General features: G+C 39.0%; 1 protein-coding gene across 1 annotated transcript in view; it reads left to right on the top strand.

Annotated features, from left to right (window-relative positions):
- The window catches only part of LOC106025928 (steryl-sulfatase-like), a 117,393-nt gene that overhangs the window by 30,181 nt on the left and 64,323 nt on the right, over window positions 1-22,889 (top strand). The window lies entirely within an intron of this gene.

Genomic DNA, 22,889 nt, shown 5'->3' with positions numbered 1-22,889 from the left:
ATTAATGCTATCAAATTTGAGGGTATAGGCAACCACTATGAAGGCAACCAGATACTCTATGATGCCCATTATGGTTTGACTATTAACTTCTTTGGAAGTCCTGCAAGGTCTCCAATGTGGGTTTTAATGGTCTTATTCTGTACTGTTTTGTTCAATTCTTTTATACCAGCTGATATAGGCACCTCTTCGTAGGATAACAAGAGGCATAATGGTAACCATTGTTGATCACCTAGTAATCTCTTTTAGCATTATATACTATGTCCGTCCTCATGTTCTAACTGACTCTGTTTTGCTTTGTCACATTGTGGTTTTTTTGTTGTTGTTGTTCTGTTTTGTTTTGTCTTGTTTCTTGTTATATATATATATATATATATATATATATTTTTTTTTTTTTTCTTTTCCTCTTTAAAGAAAAAGTTATAAGAACTGTGGGAGTAATGGAACCCAAAATGAGTGATTGTTAGCATAAAATAGGGAGGAAAGAAAGTGATCTAAAGGATACAACTGCAAGAGTATTTAAGAGTGTAGGATAGAAAACTATATTACTGAGTTTTTGTTGGATCATTGAACAGAACTGTCTATAATCTCACTGTATTAATGTTCAGTTTGTATGCTTTAATTTTGTAACCTGGACAACTGTTTCTGAGATGACAATATGTAATCTATTTACTAGTGAATTCTTACTGTATATTTTTTCTCTTGAAATTATGTATTACTTGTAACCTTTTACTGTCTTGCTTTGTCTTGTTTTGTTCTTCTCTTTAAATAAAAAAAATTTGTTTGTACTATCACATATAAAATCCAATAAGATATAACATGATAAAGCTGATGGAGACAGAAGAACAAAAGCTTGGTGAGACTTCAAAACAAGACATTAAATCAGCACTTATTTTCTTCAAAATAGCTGTGCATACAAATAAAACCAAACAACCCAGAATAAAACCATTCCAGTTAATGAATGGAAACATTATAAGGCTCCAAAGCAATGTAATGGGGAATCATGATTATCACATACTTTTATGCACTCATACCATTTCTTACAATAGGGAAAGTATTCGGTATTTATACATGTGAGCTTGATTTATTTCACTTATGAATATGGTCTCAAGTTGTGCCCAATTATTTGTATCTCAGTGTGATCCTTCTTTATAGCTAAGTAGTACTCTATTGCATAAAAATACCACAACTTTTTTATCCATTCCTCAGTTGAAGGACACTTAGGTTGTTTCCAAGATCTGGCTATTACAAATTGTGCTGCTATAAACATGGGTGCACATATATCACTGTAGTATGATGCTTTTAGTACTTCTGGGAATATGCTTAGAAGTGGAATAGCTAGAACAAATGGGACTTCCAATCCCAGCTCTTTGAGAAATCTCCAGACTGACCTCCACAGTGGTTGCACGGCCATCCGACCCTGAATGCACCCGATCTCATCTGTTTTGCTTTCTTAAAAAAAATAAATAAGAACCTTGTGTACACCCAATGGGTTACAAGTGAAATTAAAGAAGAATTAAACCCTATCCATTTTTTTTAAAATGTGATCTGGTAAAAGATACAAGGATGGGAATTTCCCTCAAATTCTTCTCACAACCAACACATTTATTTCGTTGTCCTTGCCACTTTCCAAGCCATTTCTGGAAGTCCTCTTTCTTGAGTCTCTCTGCCTGTCGTGTGCTCAAAATATTGCTGGTCACTGTGGTAGAGGGCTGGCCCCCAGTAATGCAGACTCTCGAAGGCATGATGGCGTGTTGTTCTCATTATTCTCTCCATCTGGCACCATGGGACTCATGGCTCTTCCCCAAAGTCACAGTGATCCCTCAAGGAAGCATTTTGGATGCATTCAGGACCTCTCTTGGAGGCAGCCACAACAGCACAGCTAAAGACCCTCAGGAAAGAGGATTCCAGAATGGCTGTGAAAAGTGGCCGGGATGATGGGGTGATTGTGTTGGAAGCCAGGAGGAGGATTCTGTGAGGGATTAATGGCAAGGTGTCTTTTATAGTAACAAATGTCTTTAAAATTTTATATACTTTAATTGCATTTCAACCACACCCTTTACTGCTGAATTGTAACTGGGGCTTAAGGTCTTGGACCTGGTTCTGCTGGATGATCCACTCCAAATGAAATCTTTTTCAGGATGGTCCGATGAGAGTAGCTGTGGGAACGTAGCATTCCAAGTCCAGCAAATCACCTCTCCATCTTCTGCCATATTGCTTTGGTTTAGTTTATGGAGAAAACATCCACTTCCATGACACAAGAGCCCAGATTGATAGTATGTGCTCAATAAATGATTTCTAAAGATGAAGTCCTGGGGCACGGATGTTTGATGTTTATAAGAACCCGCTAGGAACACAGTCATAAATGAGGCTGGTATGTATGTGTAGATGACGGCCCAGTCGTGTGGGGGATAAGATCACTCTCAGAAATTATTTCAGGCAGCTGCACATCTTGTGATCCACCATTTGTCCCCCTCTCCATCCAGGCTAAAAGCTTAAAAGTGAACCTGCATGTCTCTTTTCTTTGCAAGCAGGAGGGACCTTAAAAATCAGTATCGTCTCTCCCTTTGGCATTTCTTTGTTTGGCCCAAATGTAGAAGCACAAGAAGGCTGTGGATTTCCTGTGGGGTTTGGTGCGTGGCTTCTCTGACTTGAGTTTCTTAAACATGCTTATTTTTGATCACTGAGACCTTTTCCAAAATGTGAAAATAACCTGTTCATTTCCGGTTCCTACTGAGCACAGAATATCTGGGAGAAGGGTTTAAGGGAAGATCCCCCCAGGAAAACTTCAGGAGTAGCTAAAAAGAAAGACAGTAGAGACTCAGAGAAGTAACGGTTGACTGGAATTCAGCAGCCAAAGTCCTTCAGGAGAGAAGAATGAAAACCAAAGAGAACTTCAGAGTCAACAGGAGGAGGCAGACAGGGATGGAGAGGAAGGCAACTTTTACCTTTTTTAGGTTTCCAGTGGATTCCATGGTGAGTGATATTTGAGAAGTTGGGGGTCATTAAGATGGGGGAGTACTTGGTGTGAAGGGATAGTTTATTTGACTATGTCTGAGCTTAGCTTGGCTTGGAGAACTTAAACCAAGTGTTGGAATCAGTCCTGTATCTTAATCTACTGCCTTCTCTGGCTATGATTGAATGGCACAGGTTCATTTATCAGGAAGGAAGGTTTATTTATGGCTCATTGCATAAAAATCTGGGAATTTGGAGCTGGGGCGGGTGCAGCTGGAGAGTTCTTCTTGCTTGAATGGACTCTTCGCACTGTCTGAAGATACTATAGAACATTTCATGGTGATAAGACCTCCCAATTCAGGTCTCTCTCCTTGTTCTGTTTTAATTACTTTTCTCAATCCTAGGACAAAATTCCCAATAACCACTAAAAAAATTAAAAGGAGGAAAGGTTTACAGGAGCTCACCATTTGCAGAAGTTTCAGTCCCTAGTTGATTGGCTGCAAGATAAGTCTGCATGGCAAGACAGCATTGAAGAGAAGAAACAGTCCACAGGAGGACCGGCAGGAGACAGGAAGCCTCCATCCAGCTCTAAGCCTGCTGGTTGGTGCCACCCATATCCAGGGTGAGGCTTCCATTATCCACACCCATTAATGATGCCACACCCATTTTGTTATCACACAGCTTCGAATCACCCAGCTCTGAAAAGGTTCCCCTGTGAGTGAATAAGGCTTGGGAGAACATCTGGATAGAAACCATAACATAAGCCAAAGTCCCACTGTGTCAGGACTCTATGCTTACACCTGTACTGAACCTTTCTTATGTTCCAAAGGTCCCCCTTGCACCCCAATATCAGAGTGAGGTTTAGTTTCCACCCCCCTTAATAATATTCTAACTTTGGATTAAATTTCAATATGAGTTTGAGCTGTGATATCCAAACCTACATGGAATTATGTGACTTTTAGCTCAATACTGGGCAAGAAGTGTAATAGCCAAAATGCTCAGTGATACTTGTTTTGCCAGGGGGAGGGTCTTCAAAGATGACAGGACAGAAGACATAGAGTGATCACCATCACCCAGAATGTGAATGGTGTGGCCGATGGTGGGAGAGGGCAGCTGGTATCTTGGGAGGAGATGGATTAGAGATCTGGAGGAAATGCCAAATACCAATGTAGTGGCATGCCTGTGAAGATGAGGGGCAGGACCTGAGTTCCTGGCAGTCACAAGGTCAAAGTACAGGGAAGCCATTGTGTTACAGGGAAGTTGTCCTGTGAGCTTTGCTATTCAGAGTATGGTGTGAACTCTCAAACGTGCTTTTTCTTCCCCTCTTTGGATTTTGGAGATTGAATCCAGAGCTTAGCACTGAGTGTGACCACAGCCATTTATTTTTTCAAGACAAGGTCTTACTAAATTGTGCAGCTGCCCAGGCTGGCTTTGAATTTGTAACCCTCCCGCCCCAACCTCCCAGCCTGCTGGGATTCATGGTGTGCATTTAATTCCACTTGGTTATAATATGAACTCTGCAGAGTTCCAGCTAACATAGATAAAAAGAAAGGCAGGTGGTACCGGCTCCAACCCAGAGTTCTGGAACAGAACAGAAAGTCCAGAAAAATTAAGCTCTTGGAAATATAAAGGTGGCATTTCAAGGTGGATGGCTAAGGACAGATCAGGCCTTTGGGACAGAGTGCGGTTTAAACTGTTAGGGGGTGGGCCTTGGAGGTGTAAGAGTGAGCTATGTTAGATCGAACGTGCCAATCAGTATTTTGCATTTTAGCACACAAGCTGTATTTAAATACTCAACTTACATGTTTCATTTCTAAACCCTAAGGCTTGTAGGACAGAGCTGTTAGAATTCAAGTTGAGCAGCAAATTGGACTTTATTTGCATTACTGGTGCTTTTCTCTCCATGGGAAATTCCTTTAGGAGTTGTCGAAAGTCTTTGTATGTGTGTCCGAGGAATAATTTTGTACTGAATTTCTTTTCTACTCTATCCTTCAGTCACATTATTAAAAAATGAGTTTGTGCGTGGCGCATGCTGGTAAGCTCAGCACTCAGGAAGCTGAGGCAGGAGAATCATTTGTAAGTTCGAGACCAGCCTGGGCTACACAGTGAGCTCAAGGCCAGCTTGAACTGCATTGGGAGACCCTGTCTCAAAAAACAAAAAAGAAAAAAAAATAGTTTGTGTAATCTACTTAACTCAATAATTTAAGTGTCATGTGCACTTCCCAAAGTGGAAACTGCTATTTAATTTTTTCTAACAGTTTCCACATTGGGGAATTCACAGTTTTATGCTGTCATTGTTTGATTGTTTGATCATTTTTTGTTCCTAGATCTTGTAGCCTGAACAAATACTTCTAAGATAAAAATATGCAATACAAATAGGGTTGGTTTCCTACTAGATTTTTTAAATTCCATATCATTTCTGTCCCCCTTTCTGTTTTGCTATTTAAAATTTTAAAAAAAGAGGACTTTTTTTAGCCTATCTAGACTATCAAATCTTGTTATAGACTTGGAATAGCAGCTTATCTCAGCCTCGGATGAAATGGGACCTCTTTTCCTATCATTTTTTTTTTTTTTGGTTTGGTTTTGTTTTTTGGTACCAGGGGTTGAACTCAAAACCTTGCACTTATCAGGCAAGCACTTGAGCCACTGAACTTAATCCCTGGGTCCTCCTATCACTTTATATACCTTTATTGTTGAGATAATCATGGAATCGTCCTGCAGACCAACAGGGGTTTCCCAAAGATTTTTGCCAGGGCTGATCTTCTTGAGCAAGTTTTCTGTGTAAGCAGGAAAAGAATCACATAATAGTTCCCATTGAACAGCACAGTTCAGCTGATTGCAAGATGCAGAATGAGCCTTTGCAAGTTTAGGAAGGTGTCTAGAAGGTGGTGAACATTGTATACGTAAAGCAATGACTGATACAGAACCGCGTATGCAAGATTCTTCTTCCACGAATGTCAAATAGGTCTGCTAAAGAGATAGTATAAAAATAGTGAGAACAGAGCCGGGATACAGCTAAGCATCATAGTGCCTGCCTGGCAAGCACAACATGTCCTGAGTTCGATTTCCATTAAAAAAATGTCAGAAACAACAGCTACATGGTAAACTTCAGGAAATAAGTCGTGGTATGCTGTTTAGGAGTTTTCTGTGTGTTTTCTAATTTTAGTTTCCTCAAACAGCACATATGCATCATTATTCCTGGAATATTGTTTGATCTAAGTTGATCTTTCTTCCTTCAAGAGAGAAAATAGAATGTGATTTTTTTTATTTTAAAAAAAGCAAAACAAAAAAATTGGATAGAAATTAGTTCTGTCCTGCTTTGTTCTGTTTCTCCCTCTAAGATGGAAAGGCTAGAAATACATGTTAAGACTCATGCTTACATAAAACCTATAAACAGTTTACGAGAACTGATCTGATGACACATGACGAAATGAACAAAAACTTTGAAGGACAGAAAGTGGCACTGCAGTACCCAATCCTGATTCCAGAGTGTTATGATGTGAAATCTAGTAATATTATTAATCTTTGTTCAGAAGGATTTTAATCTAATAACTTGTGTTACAGCTCAACATAAATGAAGATATGGATAAATGCGTACATGTCTAAGTGTATAGGATTGATAGCCATAGTACTTAGTTTTTGTTGGATAGTTGAACAGAACTGTTTGCAGTCTCCCAGGTTGAAATCCCATTTATATGTTCCACTTGTGTATCTTGAACAACTATTTATAGGGGGACAATATGTATACATCAGCTAGTGATTTATCACTGTCTATTTCTTTTCTTTGAAAGTATGCACTATTTCTGCCCATTTCTATTTTGTTTTGTCTTTCTTTAAATAAAAAAAGAAAGAAATGATACAGAACTTCAAAAAACAGGAAATTAATACTAATTAATATGTTGCATGTTGTTATTTTAGTTGTTTTTCAGGTTGAGATTTATGCATAAAAAATGAAAAGCATAAACTGCTCATTTGCATGAACTAACAAAGGTTAGTAGTATAGTCATGTTATATATATATATATTTCTTTTTTTTAACCTTTTCCATTCTTCTGCAGGCAACTTGAGATCATACTCATAAGTGAAATGAATGAAACGCACATTTGTAAATATTATATTGTTTCCTTAGTTTAAAAAACCAAAAAAAAAAAAAAAAAACTGAAAGAGTAATAGGATCCAAAATGTACAATAAAGATTATGATAATGAAAGAGAAAGAAAGTGCTCAAAAGGACAGAACAAAGAGGGTAAGGCAAAGGAGAAAAGGAAGATAGAATGTTATTTTCTTAGCTATTGTGTCTCATTCCTGAGATTCAAACAACCAACATCTACAGCTTAAGGAGAGGTGTCTTTTCACTTACAGTCTGTAGAGGTTTCAATCCATACTTGACTGTCTTCAAGGCAGAAAGTACATGACACAAGGACTTCTCAGAGCAGAAACAGTCCATAGTAGATTGGGCAGGAAGCAGCAGACCATCAAAGGAGAAAGAATATTTCTATGTAACTTCATTCTCAATAGACAGCATCACTAACAATTTACTAATCACATTTCATTTATCAATTGCCAATATCATGTAGCAATAGAAAAATATGATGTTTTTCAAAGAGAGTCTTACACAAACTCTATGTATTGTTTTCTAGCTTTCTTCTTTTCTGACTATACATTTGGGCATTTTTGGATTGTCACATTAAAATTGTCATTGCATCTCTCATTCCTGAAAGTAACCATTCCTGTGTAAGGGACAGTGACAATGTTTTTCTCTTTCTGGTAATGAATATTTTTTTTCTGTATAGCTGTGTGAACTTGTGGGAACCATTTTGGAATAAGAATACAGCTGAATTAAAAGGCTATGTCAAAAACCTTTAAATTTTCAAATTTTATTAAATGTCACCTAAAACAGTGTACTCTTTGTCCTACTACAACAGTAACAATAAAACATTCATTCATGATCTATGAGGATGCTAATTTTCTCATACGCTTACTGACCCTGGGTAGCATTAATCTATTTTGTGCTTGTCAGGTAAGAAATGTTTATTGTTGAAATTCTCCCTTCTGTTATTACTGGAGTTTAAATGCTATGCCTTGTAGTCCATGATTGTATTTCTTCTCCTAAAAATTCTGTGTTCATATTCTTTGGGTGCTTTTTTATTAGAGTGTAGATTTTTTTATTGTTATTTTTTTTAATTTCTTAAAGATAATTTTAATATAGTCTTTATTTTTTATTTTTTAAAAAAGATTAAGATAAAAGAGAACATAACAACACAGGTCAGAAAAGAACAATTTAAGCAACATAGTGTTTCATCACAAGACAACTGACATAACAGTAGCTAACATAGTGTCTCTTTCCTTGAAATATTTGAGTATACCTTCATATACTGTAGTATCAAACATAACAAGACAGTGTAAAGGCATTCAAGAGAAAAAAAGTGTTGCAGGGTATTCAGAAGCAACTAACAGAAAACAACAATGATTACTATATTATCTCCTTGTCTATAAAAATTTTGTGTATACTATCACATATAATAAAATCCAATAAGATACAACATGATAAAACCGATAGAGACAGAAGAACAAAAAGTTGGTGGGACTTCAAGACAAGATGATATTAAAACATCACTAGTTATTATAGTGTCTTGTTTTCTTCAAAATAGCTGTTTATACCATCACAGACAATAAAATTGAACAACCCATAATAAAACCATTTCAACTAATGAATGAAAACATTATAAGGCTCCAAAGCACTATAATGGGGAATCATGATCACCACATACTTTTATGCATTCTTACGATTTCTTATACTAGGGAAACTTTGGTATTTATACATGTGAGTTTGATTTATTTCACTTATGAGTATGGTCTCAAGCTGCATCCATTTATTTATAACTATCTCAATGTGATCATTCTTTATAGCTGAGTAGTACTCCATTGCATAAAAATACACAACTTTTTTATCCATTCCTCAGTTGATGGACACTTACTTTGTTTCCAAGATCTGGCTATTACAAATTGTGCTGCTATAAACAAGGGTGCACATATATCACTGTGGTATGATGCTTTCAGTTCTTCTGGGAATATGTCTAGAAGTGGAATAGCTAGAACAAATGGGACTTCCAATCCCAGCTTTTTGAGAAATCTCCAGACTGACCTGCACAATGGTTGCATCAGTCTACACTCCCTCCAACAGTGCAGAAGAGTTCCTTTTTCCCCACAGCCTCTCCAGCATTTGTTGTTGGCAGTCTTTCTTATTGACTTGAATGAATTATCTGTATATCAAAGATTTTAATATTTTGCTTAGATGTTGTAAATATTTTTCTTCTTTTATGTTTTCTTATGGTATACAGAGTCATTTGTGATAAATATCCTTGTTCAAAGTTGGTATTTACATTATGATATCTAGGATTCATAGTTGGACAAGAAAGATTTCCTTATCCTCAACTCTATAATCAATTTATACACGTTTTCTCTTATTTTACCTAATTTTTAATTTTTTTTAGTTTAAAGAGAAAGAAAACAGAAAATGAAAAAGAAAAGACATAGAAACAACAACTACAAGAACAACAAAAAACTTAAAACAATAACAATATATGCTATCAAAATAGGATGACAAGAATTAACAATGATTACAATATCGCATATTGTTATCTTGAAAAGAGTTCCTTAGATTACCAGATATACACATGCACATTTATCTAGTCATGAGTATTAACTATTCTTTCCCAAGAACTAATAGAATTAGTAATATTATCTTAACTATTTTATGTATATAAACAAATTTACATCTGTTTCCTTTTCTCTTTTCCCCTATCCTAGTTATTTTTCCCCTTTGAGCAGTTTCTTACCTTTTCACAGTATTCACTGAAGATTTTGTATCTTATTTACTCTTTAATTTTCTTATACTGGGAGACAATATGGTGTTTACACATGTGAATCTGACTTATTTCACTTATGAGTATGATCTCAAGTCTCATCCATTTACCTTTAAAAGCCTGAATGCAATCCTCCTTTATAGCTGAGTAGTACTCTGTTGTATAAAACTACCTGTCTTAGTTACTTTTTACCTGAAGCCCAAAGTTGGGAAAGGAAAGGTTTATTTCTTACAGTTTTTGGAGGTTTCAGTCCATACTCAGTTGGCTCCAAGGCAGGGTCAAATGGCGGGGCCACAGTTCATGGCGGCTGCAAACAGCAAGGCAGAAACCAGAAAGAGAGAGAGAGAGGCACACCTTCTTCCTGCCATCACATCACATCCTAGCTCACCCCTCGGCCAGTGCAGCACTCACACCCCCAATCCAAGTGCTAGACAATGAACCAATCACAGGTACACAATGCAAACTCATGAGGCCTGGGGACCACAAACATAAACCATGGCAATACCCTATCTTTTTTATCCATTCCTCGGTTGATGGGCATCCAGATCTTTTTTGTATTAGTAGTAGTAACAGTAGTAGTAGTAGTTGTTCTATTTTGGTACTGACAATCAAACTAATGGCCTCACCCTTGCCACACAGGCTCTGTGTTGCTGAGCTATATCCCTAACCCAGTGTTTTCATAAGCTCTTGCTTTCTGATTAAACATTTCCTCTGTGGAAGTGTGTGTGTGTGTGTGTGTGTGTGTGTGTGTGACTCTGTGCTGCTATTTGCTCAGTTTTATGGATATTTGTCCTTGAGGCTCAGTGCCCTGAGAACTTTGGTAATACAAGGCCAGATGGTTTATTTGTCTCCAGGTAGCACAGAGCAGGGATACGTCTTTTTTGCATTCCATGAAGAGGCTCCTAGGAATGAAGTGCTAAGGATCTGGACTCAGCCCTGCAGCCCAGATCCTTCCCACCAGGGTCTTCACCAGCTATCATCAGGCCAGGTTTATCTGTGTGTCTGCGCTGGTGATCAGCCCACACCTGTGCCTAGCCACCCCTATCTGAGACTTGGGACAGTTGATGGCTGCCAGCTAGATCAAAGGAGTTTAGGTCCAACTCTAAGAGCTTTTGGGGGCCTCCTGTGGTGCTCCCAGATGCCGGAGATTCCTGATAACCTCATCTTTGTACCAGCTCTAGGTTGAGAGCTGGGGGAAGTGAGAGTGGGTGGTTTTTCCTCAGTGGACCCCAAAGGAATATTCCTGCTTTGCTCCCAGATACCTTCCTGGCCAATAAGGAGGGAACAGCTAGCTGGTGGTTGCCTCTCTGCTTCCTGGCTCCCTGTGGGAGCTCACCTTTGTGATCTCTCCTTTATCCAGGCCTGTGACTGTAATTGTAATGCCCATGGAAATTGCTTTGGTACTTGTGAATCTGGTTGCTTCTTCTAGGGTGGTTGGGTACTCTTTACAGATAAAATTTGGCAAAGAAAAGAAGTGGAAAACTGCTAGATCTAAACCATGACACCAGTTGACCACACTCTGGCTGGGAAACCCCAGTAGGTTCTTTCTTTCTCCATGCATCAGTTTTCTCGTCTGTAAAGTGGGGTTATACCATTGCTTTTTTTTTTTGCTGGGAATAGCAGAATATCTAAGCTATGCTGAGCTCTCTGCAGATGTCTGTTGTTATTATAAAGGCTGCCTTGTAGCTCCTTCTCAGCATGTCTTGATTTAGCCGCTCCCCATCAAGGATATTTTCTTCCATTGTGCATAAAATGGAAGCAAATGTCCATAGATAATTTCAGGTGTAGATTCATGTGTTCAAATCTTAGGAATTTTTTTGGAGGTGTTGGATAGCTATGAGAACATGGGATCTGTGATGCAGGAGCTGAAATGATTGAAAAAATGACCCTTGGATGACTGCATAAACCAATGTCTCCAGAAGCCTGAAGATGTGGGATATGGAATCACCCAAGAGTTTTCAGGGAGCTGGGTTTCTACACCCTCCCTTGATTTCTGGCTTCATCCCTTTGGGTCACATCTAACCTGGTGCAAGGGTCCTTGAGATGCAGCAACAATGACTTTGCCATCATCTGTTAACCTGGAGGTTTAATCTTTGGGGAACCCAGAGAAATGTCTTTACAAGAGGACCCTGTGTGTTCTTTTTCACTTTGTCACCAAAAGTAGGAAAGAGTGAGGGCAGATTATAAGGCAGCATATACTTCCCTAATGGACTGCCAGCTTCTTAATGCAAAATGAAACTTGTTCCTTGAGTACTACAGGTGTCACAGATGCAAAAAATTCAAACTAAACTGAACTTTGCTGTTCTTGAAACTACATAGGTGCTCACCTTACTTAACACAGAACACCACTTATGTAATGTCACAAACACCAGCTGCAAGCCTGACTGTAATTTAGTGAAAGCTGGCTCCTGCTGGGCATCCATTACTGAAATTTGAAAGCAAATGCTCCATTTGGTTGGCCATGGCAAAACGTAACTTTTGCACATAATCATGCTTTCAACTTGGGAAAAGTTGTTGGAGAAAGAACATTCTTGTCATAATATTTGCTTTCCTTCTGAGGTAAGACAATAGCCAGAAGTGAACAAAAATGACAAAATTACAGCATTTTAGTGCTTTTATCTTTCACAGATTGAAGCAGGGAATTGCCTGTCAAATACTTTTGTCTTCAGTTGCTACTTATTGCCGAGTTTCATCAGTAACAACCATCTTATAAAAGCATGTGCGCATTTGAGTATTAGCTAGTAAACTCCCCATGCTCAAAGAGCAGGAAGCGTACTTCTTTGACAATCTAAAGGTTTGGGTATGTGTCTAATGGGGAAAAAAAAAGAAAGCTATTTTGCTTTATTTATGTAACTTGACATTTTGATTTTTGCTCATTGCTGCCTTCCAATTAAGCAACAGTTGAAGGAGAAGTTTGAAACCAGAATTACCATATTCTGTGATAAGGTAGATGCTTCCCTGTTAGTGACTTTTTGCAACTTTTATCCTCATAACATTCAGAGAGAGTGTGGCATGTTTCTTTTGAGAAGCTCCTCTTCCAAAGACTCCTATGGGTCACATGTGGATATTATCAGCCTGGGTGGGTTGCAGTTTATGTGGTGTGGGTGAATGAAAGGCAATCTGAACAGGACAGAATAAATGGCTTTAATAACCCCAAGGGTCACTGCTGACATAATCCAAGCAATAGAATTTCCTTTCCTGTGAGTATGAATTTACAATAAAATGCAAGTTGCAGTCTAGAGTATGGCTCACCAAAAGCTAATAAATCCCTTAGTTTTTGGTGGCTCTGCAGATAACGCTTGCTGGCTTTTTTCTTTTTTTTTTTTTTCAATCACTTTGTCTTTCTTAACCTCCTTCGACATTCCCTGATATGTGCCCCAACTGACCCTACCTCAGATTGACACTTCCTTGAGGAAGGTCTCTAACAATGTTTCTTCCTGACTGTGCTTGCCATGGTTCCTAAGTCCCAGGTCTGTTCTACTGGCTTTGTAGCTGAGCAGTTATAGGAGGTTCCTGAAGTTAGAGGTCACTGGGCAAGGTCATCTCCTTCCATGCACACGATCTGCATGCTGCTTTCAGTCTCTCTTTCTGCTGTTACACCAAGAGCAGGGCGGATTTTAGGGCTAGCCTTTGTGTGAGAAGGGGGAAGAATGACAGATGAACAAAGCAGAGTATCAGTAATTCAAAGAGCAGAACACAGTGGTACCTCGGTACAGGACGGCTGTTGTTTGCAGACAGTTTGTTTTTGCAAACTGAAGCATTTAACAAAATTTTGTTTTTGTCTGCAAACTCTGCATCAGATGGTGAACACGACCATGGCGTGTTTCACACACAGATACAAAGGCGAGCATCTTTACAAAATCATAGAGCAAATTAAGTTCAGTACCCAGGGTACCACTGTAAAAGATAGATAAGAGGAAACAGATGGGGGCCCTTTTGCAAATGTGAGGGGAGCAAAAGGTGGAGGGAGAGAAGAGACAGGGAGAGAAGGAAAAGGGGGAATAGCAAAGATTAAGGTGCCCTATGTGTACATACCAATTCCCCAGGATGAATGTATTTATTATGTATTGCAAATATACAAATAATAAAGGTTATTTTTGAGCCATCAAGCCATTTTCATTAGCACAATTGATTTTCTGGTTATTTATTCCAAGAAAAGATATTTTAGGAGCCAAGAGTTTGGGTTAAAGCTATGTTTTATGTGTTTACTGTATACCAATGAATGTATCTGGAAAGCGAGGTCTGAATTAGAGGTTCAAGAAATGTCCTGGTGGAAAGCTGTCCAATTCATGGCATGAGAGAGACACAGAACAGAGAAAGAAATATCCAAGACAAAGGGACAAGGGACCACCTATTGCTCCCCAAGGTTGACCAGTGGGTGCACCCAGGTTTTAATTTGAATGGCAGGAAGAACTTGAATCTGTGATTAGTATACAGGATGTCAGCCAAAGGAACATTTTTAATTTTACATTGTGAACTTTAGATGACAAGACTACATATAAAATTTACCTTCTAAACAGGTATAAATGGTGCAAGAAGTTGTAAATCCAGAGTTCTGTGAGGCCTGGTTTGCTGGTTATTCATTCATGGGCTATGGTGATTCCCTACTTTTATTTCTCTCATTTCTACCTTCTTAGATCAGACAGGAAGTTTATAGGTACATCTCTAATTAAATATTGATGGAGAAGTACAGACTTCCAGTAGTTTGCATGTTGAATGTCCTCCAGATGCCTATGGGTTAAAGGTTTGATCTCCAAGTTAGTCATATTGAGATACAGTGGAAAATGTAAGTGACAGAACCTTGTGGGAAGAAGTTAGCTCTAGCTGAGGGATTGTGGGCTGCAAGCTCTTTCTCCTCCAGTGTTTTATTCTTTGCTGTGAGGTGAGCAGCCTTGAGCACTGACACAATTCAACTATAATATTCTCCTTCCCTTCAGACCCAAAAGCAACAGGGCAAACTGATCATGGACTGAACCCTCCAAAGCTATGAGCCAAAATGACACTTTCCTTTTTACAAGCTCATTACCTAAGATTTTTGTTATCCTGAGGGGAAGACTGTCTATCACAAAGCTGATGTGTCCAGAGATTGACACTGATTTTGGTGGCAGAAATAGCCCAAGGTTAAACATATAGGTAAGACAGATCACTTCCTAAGGCACATTTAGTTGGTAACCATTCTAAGCAGCAGATCACTGCACTGAAACAACCAGCCCTACTTTCTGCAGCAACAGAAACTCTAGAGATTAGAATGACATGGCACAGTTAGGAGGGGATGGACGTTTTATTCAAGCTGAACTCTGCCATTTCAAAACATTGCATGGCATCATGAATGTCAGAGGCTCAGGGAAACCACATGGTGTGATTTCAATGATCCGATAACAGTCACATTCAAAGTGGCCTCCTCTGGCCAGCAGATGTGCCCATGGGATTTCCTCCCATGCAACAGAGACAGCTCTGTTCTGTGTGACTGCCTCATTCACACGGGAAGAGACTGGTGATCTCCATACAGATGAGAACCAATTGCAGTTGTTTGGTTATTTCCAGCAAATGTAACACTCTAGGAAAACACAACACACACACACAGACACATAGACGTTATTGTTAATCCAAGAAGGTAGCTGAATCGAGCTAGGAAAGCATTCCAGATGGCTCAAGCAGATGCAAGTACAGGAGGAAAAAAATCACACATTACAATGCTGATTGAGATGAAGACAGGTGTAATGGAGGAAATCACAACATTATCATAGCCACCAGGTAGAACAGCATCCGAGAAAAGTGTATTTCCAAGAAACAAAGTCACTTGAGCAAAAAAATCCCTGAGTTGGGAGAACACCAAGGGTCCTTGATAGAATGTCAGGACCTTAGTCTTTCAGCTTTCCATGCTTTAACTCATCTGTTCATGTGTGTTCACTGCATAGAGAAGTTACGTATCAAAAGATTTGAAACTCTATCCAACTTTTATGAACAATATAGTTCTAGAAATTGGTCAACTGTCAAATGTCTTTTTTATTATATGTCAATATTGATTACATATTTTGTCACATGTAAACTTGCTTTTCAAACGGTGGGGGATTCTTCAGACAGTCACCATCGTTAACTTTCCTTGGAAGCATTTTTGAGAAATTAAAGTTTTCAGACACTGAATGCAAATCTGTGTTTAAGCACAGCCCCCCTTTGATAAACTAGCCCACTAAAACTTCAGGAATATAGATGTATAATAAGAATGGACTAGACACCCTATATCCTGAACACAAGGTCTTGATTTTTAGGTTGAATTGCTCAAGTAGAGTGAAAAAAGTACATAAGTTGGTCTAATCCATTCTTTGACCTTTCTTTTGCTGGCTTCATAGCTATTTGAAAATGATTAGGGTTATCTTCTGAACACAGTTGGAATGGAACTTTTAGGTTTAATAAAAGATGTGGAAGCAAATGAAATAGCAAAAGAGATGGTCTCCAGATTGGCAGATGTGCTGAATCTGGTTGAGTGGGTAGAAAGAAAGACTTTGAATGTGTGCCTCTGACCTCATTCAGGAAAATGTACCCACTTAGAGGACTTCAGAAAGGGTAGTTCTCCTGTTATCTCTGAACAGCAGACATGCTCAAGACATAGGTGCAGTCATTTTTCAGGAGCTCAATCATTCGGGCTGTAGTGGCCACCCTCCTCGCTTCACTTAGGAGCTGCACATGCAGTCTGAGATGGAGCTGACCTCCTCCTTCTCTTTCTGGTTCACCATCTTGCAAGAGTATCTCATAGGTCCCTTCCCACAGGTGGAACATGTTGCTGTCTGTCATTTGCCTAATTCATGTATAAATAAAAGTGTGCCCAGATTTCACACGTTCAGTTTAACTATTACCATTTTGCTTACCTTTCTGCAGAGAGATCCTCAAATCAGATAACAAATGAAAAGCTAAAAAGCAAAAAAGAAAACTCCCTCAAAGAAAGTACATCATGCTTTTATTTTATTTTTTCTCTCAGCCAGTTTATAGAAGGTAGATAAAAAGCACAAATTGGTTAAAAAATTGGATAGTAAACTATTTTTTCTTTTGTGTCAGCTTTTTCTTTTATCTACTAATGTACATCTTAACAGGGGTCAGGGAGTGACTTTCATAAGTACATACAATGTACAATGCCTAGAACTATCTTCCCATTTTTGATTCACGGTCTCATCCCCTTAAGTTTGCCTTGCAATCACCATGCAACTTTTACGTCTTTTTCAAGCTTCCATAGAGAGCATATGTTGTACTTCTTGTTATTCTGTGTGTGGCTTATTTCCCTTAATATGGTATCCTCCAATTCCACCCATTGTGCTGCAAATGATAGTATTCTGCTTGCTCCGGGCTGAATGTCCAGAGTGTATAGAAAGCATGTGGTCTGTATCCATTCAGCTGCTGATGGACACCCAGGGAAACTCGGTATCTTAGCTATTGTGAAGAATACCATGATAGATGTGGATTTGTAGATATCCCTTTGGGATGCTGATTTCATTTCCTTCAGATGTACACTCAGAAGTGGGACGGCTGGGTCATTTGGAAGTACTAATTTTGATTGTGTTTTAAGAATCTCCATCCTATGTTTCATAGTATCTATCCCTTTTTCACAATATCTTTGCCAAAATTTGTGATCTTCTGCTTTTGATTTCTTCTTAAATAATAATCACTCTCACCGGAGGGAGATGGTTCCTCAATGTAAATGTTTTTTGCATTCTGCAGATGTCTAATTCTGTTGAACTTTTTTTCAAGGTATGTACTTGTTAGACGTGTGCAAGATCTTTCAGCTTGTGTAGATCATACTGATAAATCAGATGCTTGCAAACAGCCCATTTGTGAAGTCCCTTGAACTGCATATTAAGGATAAGATCAGGATTGAAGGTTTGGGGATCCTGACCATTTATTTCAGTTTCAGGAAAGAATACACTATTGACTGCATGTCCATTAGGTAGACATTGCATTCAGCTGCAGATGATGAATTTTTGAGTTGTGACAGATACATCCTGATATAGGGGATATTTGTTATGTTTCTAATCCCTTCCTAAGCTAACAAAGAATTGCCTGTCCCCAGCCAATGACAGCAAAATTTCTCTGTGCTTCTAGACAGATGGTTCCGGCGAGGATCAGATTATAGCTGCTAAGGTCACATCCCTGGACCAACACCATGCATTTCATACATAGAAATCCTCCTCCACACCAGTCGGTTCAATGGCTGCATCTCTCATTCTGTCTTTAATGTGCAGCTACAGTGACATCATAGGAGATCCACCATCTCCCTGCTAGTTAGAAGAAGGACTATGTCTTGGTCACTTTTCATTCATGGTTAAGACGAAATACCCATTATCCAGTGTCAAGGGAGGAAAGGTTCTTCTAGCTTACTGTCTGTGGAGGTTTCAGTCCATAATCAGCTGGCTCCAAGGCAGGGTGGCACAGTGAAGGGCAAATGTTCAGAAGATAGTCAAAGCAACAAGAGCCAAAAAGGGGAATGCAAGCCTCTTTTCCTCCTTTATATTGAAAGCAGGTTAACTGCCCTAGGGTGGGTGTAGCCCTCAAAGCATCTCAGGATTCTCCGCTTGCATAGGCTGAGGAAGTTTACAAAGTGAGGACACTTTTCCCCTGCTGAGTCACTTAGTAAAACTTCTAAAGGTGACACAATGAATCAACCATCACATTGTCCTAGGCTGTAAACAGCCACCTATGGCATGTCCTCTGTACAGTACGATGTAGATCTGCTGATTCAGGGAAGCTACTAAACTTCTCAAATTGACACAATGTATCAACCATTACAGAATAACTTTTGAAAACAGCTTTAAAAGGGCTCTTTAAAGTTTCCTGGAGTTCTACAAAAAGTAGGTAGAACTCCTTTCTTAACTTTTCATAGTAGGTAAGGTTATTTATTTTTTTTTTCATTTGTTGATACATATTTGTAATCCATAAGGTGTGCATTCCTTGTGGAGAATCAGTACATGTACATTATACAACTTCATTCCTTTTTTTCCTTGTTCTCTTCCCTTTACCCACCACATCATGCACCGTAAAAATGGACCAAAAATATGTGTGTGTGTGGAGGGGGATCTTTTATTTTCATTAAGGAGCCCAATGCTTCAGAAAATGTAAATACATACTTCAAACATTTTACTCCAGTAGGTTGTCTATTCCACCTACCTTATAGAAAGAAAGAAAAATAAAACACAAATCTATTTATTTTCTTTCTCTGCTTGTTTTATGGAGGATACAACCAAAGACTCAGACATGCTAAGCAGGATCTTTACCATTGAGCTCCAACCTTGGCCCTTTTTATCTTTTTATTTAAAGCCAGGATCTTGTTAAGTTGCTCTGTTGGCCTGGGATTCCTGAGCCCACTGCATTTACTGAGAGTGTAGGGGTGTGCCACCATGTCCAGCTCACAAAGTACCTCGGCTTCAGTGAGGCAAAGTAGTATTTTAAATGCATGGTAGGAATTAAGGTATGTTCAGCACAAACCCTGAGGGTGACTCTAGCCCAAATCTTCTGCAGCCAATTTCTTTTGTTTTTTTAGTGCCAGGGATCGAACTCAGGACTGCGCGCTTGCAAGGCAGGTGCTTATGCTGCTGAGCTAAATCTTCGGCCCCTGTAGCCAATTCCTTAATACAACTCACTGCTTTTGTCCATTATATCTCCCATGTAGAGGTTTTTAAAAAAATCTTGGGGATTCAAGCACAAACAAGTCTGCTTAAATAAGAACCTTAAATAAGACGTTGATTACCGAGTTCTTGCTCATTAAGACCTAGAATCTCAGCTGTGCATTTGAAACCCTACAGTCCCCTGTATAGTTTACTACCCTGCGAGACTCTGAGAAGCAACTTGTTTGTAGAAGGAATCCTTAGAATAAATGAACTCTTAGGCTGGAATTTAGCCTTCCTTTTCTATGGGGGAAAGAGTCCAGATTTCCTCTTTTCGAAATTTTCTTCTTTAGGATGGTAACATGACTGATCAGAAAGCCTTTGCTGCTGATAACCTGCCTCTTCTTCTCTGCAGTTAAATAACAAAGTGCTCTTGAAATGCCCGATTGTCTGTATTTGTTTCATTCAGGGGCAAAAAAAAAAAAAAAAAGTGCAAGAATAACCCTAACCCTAACCCTAACCCTAACCCTAGCTCTCCTGCAGCCCACCACTGGTGATTCAAAACTATCATCCTATATAAATTGGTATCATTATACCTCAAGAACCTCACTGAAGAATAATATTTTTGGACCTCTGACTTTCAATCTATTGCTCTTGGAGAAAGAATAATACAGCATCATTTGTTCCCACGGGAGATTTCTGTTTGGAATTTTGAAGAGAAAAATATGTGAGACCTTTGATAGGATCTATCTTATAAAAAATAAATAGTTAACAGGCTGCAGACTTTCCACAGAAGATTCTGGCATAAGCTTGCATAGCTGAGGAGCATGTCTTTGGAGGGAACGAAGGACTCCAAGGAAATCAGAAATCTGACAGTTTCTCAGCAGAATGAGCTGGATTTTCCATCGCTCATACCTGCATTACGGCCTCAGCTGCTTTCTCTTGTATTAATCCCAGCCCAGTTGTAGATGAAGATGATCAGCCAGGTTGTCATTCTGAGCAGGGAATTAGAATAAGGACGTGTTAAATGTCTGACAGTGGTCGTTTGAAAAATTGGAATTTGGAGGCTGTGTCCAGGGAGAGATATTAAGATGGAGATGGAAGCCAGAAATGCCAGTTGAAACAGTCTGTGTAAAAACGCAGCTGGATATTTGTCTGGAGATTAAAAATATGAAATCCCAGAGGGGAGATAGTAAACAGGAGGTATCTGGTTTAAACAAAGGGAATGCATTAGGAATCATCCATAGGGATAAGATTATTCCCATGTAAGAGAAACCATGTGTATGGAAGCTCATGAGTCTGATTTATTTCACTTCGTATGATGGTCTAAAAATGCACCTGTTTCCCTACAAGTGACTAAGTTTATCCTTTGTTATGGCAGAGTAGTATTACACACTATTGCATGCATATAACATGCTCCATCCATTCATCTGTCGATGGATAAAGAGGCTATTTCCAAGAATTAGCTACTACAAGTTGTGCTGCTATTAACACGGATGGATGTTCATGGATCACTGTAATATGATATCTTTCATTATTTCTGCTACAAAATATGTCTGGTGTCTTTCACTCCTGCAGGATGATAGCTTTACAGTCTGTATGGCTTTCTCTCCTCTAGATTATATGGGAGGCCATATACTACACTGAATTTTCTTACTGACTTGTTGGCACTTAAAAATGTGTATTTAAGATTCATCTCTGGCTTTTCACAGCCAGTTCCCTTATTTCTCTGAGGGCTAAATTATCTTTCCATTGTCTGTAAGTTCCAGGCCTTATACATCCACTTGCTGGTTGAGTGTCATCTTGGCTTTCTCCAAAGTTTGGGATCTTATAGACAAACTGGTATCAATATTTGCATGTGGGTTTTGATGTGCACAGAAGTTATACAGCCATATATTTTTTTTCTTGCAAAGCCTTTTTTCTACAGCATTTTTCTTTGAGCCAAGATTCTTCTAAATAGAGGAAATGTGACCTCAGTTTGAAATGAAGGTATACTGTTTTTCCACCCTTTCCCTCTGGATTAACTACAGGAGGAGAATGGGAAACCACTAAACTTCGACCTGAATTATTTTACATGGAAGTTGTTATATGACCAACAGCTTCATGTTTTTTGTTTTTTGTTTTTTTTTTTTTCTTTCAAAGCCCAATGAGGGTTATATCACCTTGTGGCTTCTATTTCCTCCTGTGGAACTAATTACCATTTTCAAAGAAATAAGGAATGCATTAGTATCACAGACAGAGATAACCCTGCAGCCAGATGAGCGCCAACACGTAGGTGGTTCGCTTAGCTGGACCAGAAAAAGACAAGACAATAAATGTCTACACGAGAGTGATTTATCACAGGAGACCAATTACTGAAATGGGCCCCGGGTGTCCTGTTGCTCGGTTTTGAGAGCACTGCATTTATGTATGTGATTCGGGTGCTGAGAATGTTCACCACTGGAGTTAAAAATTGAGAAAGATTGAATCTCGTCTACCCTGTGGCATTTGCAATCCCGTAGCAGATGTGTGGCTGGCAGCAGGTGACTTAAGTATTGTGTCTGCATCAGAAATTATCTTTGCCACTTCTGTGGAGAGGTCATCCTGTGATTCTTCCTCCCCTTTTCTGGAAACTGACGCACGGAGAGTGTCTTGACCAGATATGATCTGTCTCCTGGATAGGATTTATTAATGTCATTATTTCTGCTGCAAAATAGTTCTGATATCCTTGCAGAAGCTCAACTACTCTAGTCATACTGCAGTGATTCGATGAACCTAACCCCAAATTTGCTTTCCATGTGCAGATCAGTGATGTCATCCACAATCCCCAGAGGATATGAAAAGATTTTCTCCTTACATAATAAGGTTGACAGGGTGAGCTGCTTAAAAAATGACTTGAGAGAGTGTGAGGAAAGATGCAGAGAAAATGTGTATAAATACAGCTGATGAGCACGTAAATTATTTCCAAAATTTACCTATTGTAAATCATGCTGCTATAACATGGGCACAATGGATCACTGCAAACTTTTTAACTGTTTAGGGAAGGTACCTACAAATAAATATCTGGGTCAAATGGAACTCATAGTCTTAGTTTTTGAGGGATCTCCATGCTTCTAGTGTGGTACAAACCATAGTGGATGCTCTATATTCTTACCAGCGGTGTAGAGGCATTGGTCGGAAAATGGGTGTGCCTTGAAGTCATAATGCTGAGTGAAATAAATCAGACACACAAGCCTACATATCAGATGAAACCCAAAATATAAATAAAGTGCAAAATCATAGATAACTGAGTCATAGGAGGTCAGAGATGGATCTTTCTCAAGTGGGAAGGGAACCAATAGATGAAAGGAGCAAGGAGGGGGAGGGGATGAAAGGGAATGAAGGTGTGTCACTTACGTGTACCAACTCCACACAGAGACTGTAAAGGTTACGTCCCACAAACGTGTACAAACAGGGGCATGTGGCTTGCACACGTGGTACAGCCTGTTCTATCATAAAGAAAGA

Source organism: Cavia porcellus, unplaced genomic scaffold (genome assembly GCF_034190915.1).
Source record: "Cavia porcellus strain 051 isolate PalLab524CR breed Dunkin Hartley unplaced genomic scaffold, mCavPor4.1 scaffold_33, whole genome shotgun sequence".
Lineage (NCBI taxonomy): Eukaryota > Metazoa > Chordata > Mammalia > Rodentia > Caviidae > Cavia > Cavia porcellus.
Note: the sequence above shows the minus strand (reverse complement) of the source record. Positions and strands in the feature narration are given on the sequence as shown.